The sequence below is a fragment of the Triticum dicoccoides genome, chromosome 7A, assembly GCF_002162155.2.
Source record: "Triticum dicoccoides isolate Atlit2015 ecotype Zavitan chromosome 7A, WEW_v2.0, whole genome shotgun sequence".
Lineage (NCBI taxonomy): Eukaryota > Viridiplantae > Streptophyta > Magnoliopsida > Poales > Poaceae > Triticum > Triticum dicoccoides.
In genome coordinates this window covers 597,252,713-597,263,225 of record NC_041392.1, presented here as the reverse complement: position 1 = coordinate 597,263,225, position 10,513 = coordinate 597,252,713, and positions in this window count along the sequence as shown.

Below are 10,513 nucleotides of genomic sequence, written 5' to 3'. Positions count from 1 at the left end.
CCATAGGCTAGCTTCTAGGGTTTAGCCTCTCTGATCTCGTGGTAGATCTACTCTTGTACTACCCATATCACCAATATTAATCAAGCAGGACGTAGGGTTTTACCTCGATCAAGAGGGCCCGAACCTGGGTAAAACATCGTGTCCCCTACCTCTTGTTACCATCCGACCTAGACGCACAGTTCGGGACCCCCTACCCGAGATCCACGGATTTTGACACCGACATTGGTGCTTTCATTGAGAGTTCCTCTGTGCCGTCGCCATTAGGAAGGATGTCTCATCCCGTCTTTAAAGACGACACCATTGCTAAGGGAGCTTTGGCTGTCGGCCAAACTCTCCGGCTAGGAGGTTTCCTTATGACCGCCTCTTCGGCTGCTGCGCCGATGATGACCTCTCGGGTCATCGAAAGCAATCTTCACATCAGCTCAGAATTCTCCGAGCAGCTAGATCCAATGGAGCTCTCTTCCCTAAACGAGCTCTTGGATCGCATCGCCGCCCTGGGAGTCGCTACGGATTACGACCAGATTGGGCCTAAACATGATCTGAGAGAGATTCACTCTCCCCAGGTCACCCATCACGTTGCCATGGTAGAGGGACAGTGCGGCGACCCTTCATCTATCTTAATGACTAGCTTTGTCCGGATTCCCGATCCCTCTAGGGCGGATACCCGCAGAGGGGAGGATATCACTCAAGACCTGAACTTAAAGTCAGGCGACGGACTAGATTCATTGGGCCGCATCCAAGAATCCCAATGCCCGAGTTCGGAAACTCCCTGGTCCCTGGGTCTCAGATTGGGTGAGGTTTCGGATTTGATTCCACCCACCCACCCGTACATAAGCGATCTATCCCAAATTAGGCAAGAGCCTGAAGAAATAGTACATCATTACTGGGCCAGATTCCTCCTGGTTATGAACACGATAAAGGACTGCCGCGAGGAAGACGCAATTTCATTCTTCTGTAATAATTGCATGGACAAGGGAATCCTCAAATCCATAAGTCGTTGTGATATTACACGCTTTGCTGACTTGGCGTCCATAGTACGAAAGTACTGTGCGACGGAAAGCGCCTGGAAAACTGAAACAAAATTTTGGGACAATCCGGCCCTGAATACAAACTCGGTCCGAAATAAAAGGGTGCATCATCGTGAGACACCCGGTTTCAATACCAAAAAGAAAAAGCCCTCTACAGGGCACGGAACCGTACTGGAAGGATGGCTTGATGGACCCTGTAAAATTCACAGTGCAGAGGGCGCCACACCAACTCACAGCCTTAGAGCATGTTGGATACTCCGGCAGGTGGCAAAAATTGGCAAAGATCTTCTAACTCCAGAAGCCATAGAAAGTCACCCCAGAGAAACCAGTATGGTATTAACAATCTTCAAGACTTTCACATCAAATAATATGCGAAAAAGAACACTCCGACACAATTGGAGGCTCTACCAATGAAATAACACCCTCAGCCCACGTAATAATGGCCGTCATAGCCCCGTGGACAGAACCATTCCTCGCCTACATTACCAGGCAGGAACTCCCTGAGGACCAAAATGAGGCACACTACATAGCGCGGCGATCTAAAGCCTATAAAGTCCATGAGGGAGAATTTTATAAGAAAAGCACTACCAGAGACCTTCAAAGGTGCAGCTTCGAAGAGGAAGGGTGGAACCTCCTGGCTGAAATTCATGCCGGACTCGGCGGACATCACGCTGCAGCTCGGTCCCTTGTAAGCAAGGCCTTCCGTACAGGCTTTTATTGGCCGACGGCCCGGGTAGACGCCCATGCCTTAGTCCAACAATGCGTCGGTTGCCAGCTTTTTGCAAACCAAAGCCATATGCCACCCACCGCCCTCCAAACTATCCCCATCACTTGGCCCTTTGCGGTCTGGGGGCTTGACATGGTTGGACCCCTTAAAGGCGGAACCCACAAGAAAAAGTACTTACTGGTCATGGTGGATAAGTTCACCAAATGGATAGAAGCCAAGCCTGTTAAGACGGCCGAATCCGGACCGGTGATAGACTTTATATCCGGGGTTGTACACCGTTACGGCGTCCCCCGTAGCATCATCACTGATAACGGCATGAACTTTACGGCCGATGAGGTAAAACTCTGGTGCAAAAACATGGGCATCAAGCTCGATTATGCTTCCGTCTATCACCCACCAACCAACATCCAGGTCGAACATGCAAATGGTCTTATCATGAGCGGCATCAAACCCAGATTAGTATGATCCCTTAAGGAATCTAATATGCACTGGGTAGAGGAGCTCGACTCCATACTCTGGGGGCTGCGGACCACGCCGAATCGCACCACCGGATACACACCATTCTTCATGGTGTACGACGCAGAGGCAGTTTTGCCCTGCGACATAATTCATGACTCACCTCGAGTGCGCATGTACGAAGAAACAGAAGCCGAGCTCGATCGGCAGGACAGTTTGGACGCCTTGGAGGAAGAGCGTGACGTGGCAAAAGCCCCTTCCGCATTCTATCAACAGCAGGCTTGAAGATACCAAAGCAGAGAAGTACGGGCCAAAAATTACAATGTTGGCGAATTAGTTCTACGCCCGCCGGAGAAGAAAAAGGACAAACTCAAGCCCAAGTGGGAAGGTCCCTTCATAATCGACCAAGTCCTAACTGGTGGAGCGTACCGCCTGCGAGATGCATCGGATAACCGACTCGAGCCGAACCCATGGAACGCAGCCCATCTACGAAGATTCTATGCCTAGCACCGGACTCTATGTTCGTCTCCTTCCTCTGTCCATTTGATGTACTTTTTGTCTTACATTTCTCTCCTTCTCCTCTCTCTCTTATAGCCTTTAAAGGCTCATAAAATGACGCGCTATCCGCGCTCATTAAACCTGGGGGCTTCTTTAAATAGAAGCTTATTTATACGGGCTTCATGCCCAACACATGTGTCACACTTCCACATGTACCTTTTATTCGCCATGATATGCATCGATATGACTTAAGTTTTGGCCAAGCTGGGTTTCCTGGCTCCTGTGCTTACCCCTACGTTCCCGATTGTTCGGCTAGGTGGTAAAGGGAGCACCTCTGCGATAGTTACTGCCGGGTCAGCCGGATGTTTACCTTAGACTGGGTGAAGCCGAAAGCTAGCATTATTAAGGGAATATTCGGTCGGTGAACTAAAGATGATCTTTTCTTATTTTTTATCTATACGCCCCCAGATGTTTTTCCTGCGCCTCTTTTCGCAGAATGGACATGCACTTTAGGGCATGCCTCCCAGGGAAAGGAACCCCTAACGGAACTATTCTCCCTGGAAGATGTTTCTTACTAACCATGTAATATAACATAACTAGTTGGGCACTTGTGTGTTCAAGCACTAATGACCCCTACGCCCGATCTCCATGCATACCCCCGGTTCTTATATAACCGCGAGGGTATTCGGACACACTCAGGACCGTCAGGTCCCGAGGTTGAAGCGAAAAGGTCAGCCATGACAAACGATCTACATTCCGGCTAAAAGGAATTACACATGTCAATTAAAATTACATAGTCAATCTGACTGATAGTATTCCTCTTCAATACCATCTAACAGTCTATCTAGTTTACAGTCCTGTTGGGAATACTTTGCGGCCAACTCTACTTGGCCGTATACTAAGATCACAGGGATCTCCTTCCCATCGGGCCCTACGGGTCCGACCTCAGCCATGTGGGTTGGATCAGCCTTCGTGTACCGCGTCTTCACCATGGCCCAGGCCTCCCTGGCGCCTTGACGGCAGGACGACATCTTCCACAATCGGAAGCGTTGCTGCGCTCCCTTCAGCTTCTCTACAGGCTCCCCAAGGCCTTCGGGCATGGAGACGGATGGCCATAAAGCCTGGGCGACGCCTTGCATCACCTGCTGAACTCGTTCGTGCAGTTGTGAGAGCTCGGGAAGAAGGTCACCCATAGAACCGGACATTTCCTCTGCAGGATGACCTGTTAGCATACCTACAGACATTACTCTTTTAGTCGACTTCCTCGCCGAACTCTTTTTCGAAAGTTCGTTTAAGCACTTACTATATATGCTGCGTCGAAGCCGCTGATTCTCCTTCACGGAGTCAGACAGCTGGGCATGAACGTCCTTCAGTTCAACGCCCAGCTTGGTGTTGGCATCTTGGAGATCGTTCTTCTCCCGCCTCACCTTTGTCAGCATGCTCTCACCAGACTTCAGCTGGCGTCGGAGTTGTTGCACTTCCGGATTTAATCCGGCGCCATCTGCAATTTCATTTGTTAGATTTGCACCTACGCCGCACTTTGCAAAATACTTATCTTTCGAAGTGTATATTACCAGAGGGGGTCTCCTTGGGCTCCCCTGCCGCGGCTAGTGCGGCCTCAAGTTGGGCTTTGCACTCTTCCAGCTCCTGGGACAGCAGGGTATTCTTTTCTGTAAGAACCTGCATAACAGATGATCCTTAAATCAGTTATTCTAACTGTTTCAAGTCTCGGGGGCTACTGGTATATATATATATAATTACCAAAATTTTCTTACTCATATGTCTTTCACATACAGCTCCGTGGCTCTGGCTAGACCATTTTGAGTGGCACGGAGGTACGCGTCTCCCGAATTAAAGGCATCCAATGCCTCTTGGGAGAAACAAGCGTCACGAAGAACTGTCTGGCGACGCCTGTGGTTCATGGCGCTCTCCACCTCGGAATTGGTGGCAGACAGCCTGTCCGCATCCTCCATCGGAGGAGCGTCCGGTGCGCGCCTCGTGTTTGTCTCCGCTTCCGGACCAGGCTTTGGAGCCTGGCTGGTGGAGGCGCGATTGGCAGCCTCTCCGGATATAGTCCGGCGAGGTCTCTTCGTCCTGAAGAGAGCACGAGCGTTAATATGCCTCGAAGGAATAACACCTGGGAATAAGGTGGCGTGCTATACCTTTGCGCCGGTGCCTCAGTCTGGACCACACTTCTTTTTCAGCTCGCGGGGCCTTGCTGCCCCTCGTTGGCTAGTCGCCGCAGACTCAGCCTCCCGTCTCAAGGGCCTCCCCTGCAAAACACGGTTGTCATATGACAATCGAAAACACGCGAGGACAGATCCGTTTTCAAAGTGCTGGGACCCCAGTCACAGTTACCTGTGAGGCTGGGAGTAGCCCTGGATAATCATTCGTAATGGCCACCAAGGCGTTTTCCTTGCTCAATTGATGAAACACTCCATCAATCAGCTCCACAGATAAGTCCGGATCCTCTTGAGAGGCCGGGTCGAGGGACCGTCCCGGATCCTCGGGTTGTGGAGGAGGGCTGCTTATTCCTTTAACAGCCTGGCGCAGTTCCTGCGTTGAAGTCGTTAGACTAAAAATTTAAAAATGGGAATATAAAACGAATGGGCAAGTAAAAGTGTCCACTTACCCAACTTGGGGGATTGTACATAGAAAATCCACCCCATGGGTTGATGCGGAGAAATTCCTCTGCTTCTCCCTTGTACAAAGCAGACAAGGTCTTTATTAGAGCGGCAGCCGAATCCGGCCCCTTACGACCGTAGCGGGTGGCGTCGTCCTCCCCGTTGAAGTCCCACATGGGGCGGCCTCTATACTGAAGTGGCTGCACCCCTCCATGATGCATGCGGCCATGACCCCGATCATGGTCAGTCCGGAATGAGCTAACAATCTTATCCGGCCCATCAGGTAAATAACGTCCCTGTCACTTTCCCTCTGAGGGCTCCGTGGACGCCAGCTTAGGCGCTTCTTTAGGGGAGCACTGACGAACTCAGGGAGGCCGATCCGGACAGGATCCGGCAGCGGACGTCCTCTGTATAAAACCATTCCGAAGGCCAATCCTCGGACGCCTTCTTTGGGGTTCCGGATAGATATCCGGTCCCGGCGATGCGCCACACTTCGGCTCCGCCCACTTGATATATCGACCCCTCCTTAGAGCGGGGCACAAGGCAGAATAACCTTTTCCACAGCGCGAAATGAGCCTCGCAGCCCAAAAACAGCTCGCAAAGGGCTAAGAAGCCCGCGATATGCAATATGGAGGCAGACGTGAGGTTGTGCAGCTGGAGGCCATAGAACTCCAGAAGCCCCCGGAGAAACGGGTGAATTGGAAATCCGAGCCCTCTTATTAAGTAAGGGGCAAGGCGTACCCGCTCTCCTTTGGAGGGATTGGGGGCGCTCTCCGCTTGCTCTCCGCCATTATAGGTGGGAAGTCCGGCTCGAACCGGGACCATATAGGCCGGGGGGAGAAATCCCTTGGTTTGGAGCTTCACTAGCTCGCTGTGCGGGATGGAGCACCTCTTCCAATCTCCAGGCTGAGGGCTGGAGGGGCGAGAGGAGGAGCTGCGGTGGCCGGCCATGATAGAATGGACCTCTGTCGGATGCGCTTTGATGAATACTCGCGGAAGGGAGAAGGTGTGGGTTGGATCTAAATCCTCATCCCCTTAAATAGGCAGCTCATTCGCGCGGCTAGGGGTGTAAATATAAAAAACACCCTGACTTTTCGTATTCGTTTGATACGTGGAAAACAACCATTATTGGACGTAGAAGCCGAGGAGCACTACATTTACAAGGAACCGGACAATATTCAGCAGGTACACGGAATTTGGAGAAGAACCCGCCTTGCAATGCCGAAGACAATTTGCGCCAGACTCATCGTCATTGAAGCCTGGTTCAGGGGCTACTGAGGGAGTCCTAGATTAGGGGGTGTCCAGATAGCCGGACTATACCTTCGGCCGAACTCCTGGACTATGAAGATACAAGATTGAAGACTTCGTCCCGTGTTCGAAAGGGACTTCCCTTGGCGTGGAAGGCAAGCTTGGCGATACGGATATGTAGATCTCCTACCATTGTAACCGACTTTGTGTAACCCTAGCCCTCTCCGGTGTCTATATAAACCGGAGAGTTTTAGTCCATAGGACGGACAACAATCATACCATAGGCTAGCTTCTAGGGTTTAGCTCTCTAATCTCGTGGTAGATCTACTTTTGTACTACCCATATCATCAATATTAATCAAGCAGGACGTAGGGTTTTACCTCCATCAAGATGGCCTGAACCTGGGAAAAACATCGTGTCCCCTGCCTCCTATTACCATCCGACCTAGACGCATAGTTCAGGACCCCCTACCTGAGATCCGCCAGTTTTGACACCGACAGGTACGCTAGCTTGTTCTGTACGCCTTCTCAAGTCTTTGATTTTCTTTCCTTTTTTTGCGAGGAAGGAAGGAGGACAAAATTGAGAGTTCCTAGGACTCGAACCCAAGACCTCTCGATTGAAAACCAAGGGTGCTAGTCACTTATGTGGTGAACATTCCCTAGGAGGAGGACGGCACACGAACACATTTTCCTCGCAGTTTAAGTTAGACGCAAGATCGAACAGTTGCAGTTTCAGGAATGTTATCATGCGAATGAGCCTAGTTTTTCTTTTCTTCCTATATATAAAAAATTATGCTACTTGGTGTCAGCTTAGTCAACAAATGATTATGAACCTTGACCGTTGGATTGACATTAAATGTCTGTCGTGTTTGTTTAGTCTCTTCTTCCTCCAGCTGCCAAAGCCAAACCAGCGTCAGCGGGACCGCCTGCTCCCGCCTCCCATGGCTGGCTGTGCTGCCACGCACCCATCATGGCCACATCGCACCCTAAAACTCTACGCATCTTCCCCGGCTCCTGTTCATTCCCGTCCGAGGCCTCACCATCGTTCTCCGCCTTGGTTCGCTCGCCGTGGCGCCACCCTCCGGTGTTGTCAACATGGTCAACAACCGAGAGGAATAAGGAGATGACTGTACATGGTGAGTGTCATGGATATGTCATGGCAGATGCCCTTATTGTCAGGACTTAGTAATGAGGCCAACGCATCCAAGTAGTAGCTTGAAAGGGTTGGTCAGAATCGAGAGACGCAAGGTTTTACCCAGGTTCGGCCCCTCACGGTGGAGGTAAAAGCCTACATCCTGCTTAATTGATATTGATGATGATGAACATGATTACAAGGGTGCTCTATCTCGAGAGCTATAGACTTGTTTTTCTAACCCTATTTTGTCCAACTCGTGGAACTTATCCCTCTTGGGGTGCCCTGTCCCTCCTTATATAAGTTCGAGGGGCGGGTTACATGTGTAGTCCTAGTAGGACTAGGACTACTCTATTACAAGTGGAATCCTAGTCTTGCTCCGTTTGTAAGAGGATATTCCTTATGCCTTAAACTGGCCCACCATAACATGAGTCGGCCTTCCATGAGCCGCCTTCTGGGCCACCGAGCCTTGTTGCTCCTCTGACCCGCCTGCCGGGTCACCAATGAACCGCCAACTCTGGGCGGGTTACTAGTCAGTCGCCGGGTCAGGGCAGGTCACCAATGAGTCGCCAAGCCCGGACGGGTCATATATCCGGTTGGGTTATACCGCGAGGTATATCCCCGACATTAGCCCCAGTTTAATTTGTATTTATCCATGTTAAACTCATCCTGATCATCCTTAAGTCCTTGTTATTTCCTCCTTCTGGGAAGTCCGGGTCAATAGACCAGCTTCATAATCAATTTGCTAACATTGGCTTCTCACAGAAATATTGTGAAGAATAATTCATTTGATTCAGCTCCCACAACTTAACAAAAATATTGGTCTTGAAATACTCATCTAATTTTCAGCCAGGTTGAAGATGTAGAACTTGCCGGTTTATCATTGCTAAAATTGCTGGTTTGTAAATATTGATGGCACCGGGTTATAATTGTTGCTAACATCAAGCTTGAAAGTGTACCTCCCTTATATGCATATCACTTGTAGCCCCCAAGTCTTAAGAAAGGAGCGTAGTAACAACTTAAGACTTGCTTCAATACAAATGTTGCAACCTTAAAGAAATCCAGGTTGTTCCTCTCAATCACTAATCAAAATTTAATATTCGACATATGTAGCCCCCAAGTGTTGTGTTGTCATACTTGTAGCAACCTAGGACTTGTAATTGCCTTATGCTCATAAAACTTCAACCAGTGTAGCCCCCAAGGGCCGGGTCATTATGCAATAATGAGGAGGGACTTTGTAGAAATGATCATGTAGACTTGAGCAGCAACATGTAGCCCCCAAGGGCCAGCTCAGCAAGATAAACTGAGCTAGGACTTTATATATAGTTCATTTAAAATAACATCATATGATGTAACCCCCACCATGAGGCTCGAACCCACGTCCACAAGGTTAAGAGCTTTGTACTCTACACAATCAGCAATGAACCCTTCAATATAATGGATTAAAGCTTGTGTACCTTGAATTTTTGACAGGAGCAATTAGTAGCCCCCAAGGACCGGCTCATTACAATGTGATGAATTGGGTCTTCAATAAGGTGAGCAAAAATGACTTTGCATTAGCCCCAAAATGCCATGGCGCATGCTGGCAACATGGGACTTGCATATTTGATGTAATCTCAACCTGAATAATGTAGCCCCCAAGTGGCGGGTCGTAAGCCTGCAGTGACTCGGGACTATTCATTCCATTGTAGAATAAACCATATCCATTGTTAAAATAATAGCCATAGCGCTGAAACAACTTTGAAAACCTTAATTATAATACTAGTTATTGATAACCATAATAAAAGTCCAGCAATGTTGGCGTTTCAAGATTTGAATAATATAATCCAGTATGAAAACCTCAATCATTCAATATCATCATGACAATCTAGCCAAGTTTGGCTATTAAAGATTTGAATACCTTATCGATTGGCAAGTAAATCCGGAGTTTAAATACTTAGTGGTTGTCAGTGTCGAAACCGGCGGATCTCGGGTAGGGGGTCCCAAACTGTGCGTCTTAGGTCGATGGTAACAGGGGACAGGGGACATGATGTTTACCCAGGTTCGGGCCCTCTCTATGGAGGTAATACCCTACATCCTGCTTGATTGATATTGATGAATACGAGTATTTCAAGAGTTGATCTACCTCGAGATCATAATGGCTAAACCCTAGAGGTCTAGCTTGTATGGATACGGTAATGAATACCTCTCCTATCCGGACTAACTCCTCTGGTTTATATAGACATCGGGAGGATCTAGGGTTACACAAGGTCGGTTATAGAAAAAGGAATCTACATATTTGGTCACCAAGCTTGCCCTCCACGCCAAGGAGAGTCCCATCCGGACACGGGTGCAGTCTTCGGTCTTCATATCTTCACAGCCAATCAGTCCGGCCAATGGCTAGCAGGCTGGACGCCCGAGGACCCCTTAGTCTAGGACTCCCTCAGTAGCCCCTAAACCTGGCTTCAATGACAAGGTATCCGGCGCGTAGATCTATCTTCGGCATTGCAAGGCGGGTTCCTCCTCCTAAACTCCAAGATAGTCTTCAGATGAAACAATCGTGTCCGGATCTGCAACACACAGCCGTATAGAGTATAATATTTCACTAATCCAATCTGCCGACTACTTTAGTAACATGACGTCATGTCAGTCCGGCCATAATTTCGAACCGTTTTTCGTCTATCACTCCATGTTTCGAGACGCGGTTGCCATTGGCATGTCTTGTCAAAGCAGAGATCATGTCCCCTTATTGTGGGATTTTCATCAATGCGGGCGCGGGTAACCCAACCATGCTGTTTACACAGCCCTTGGGAACAGGCGAG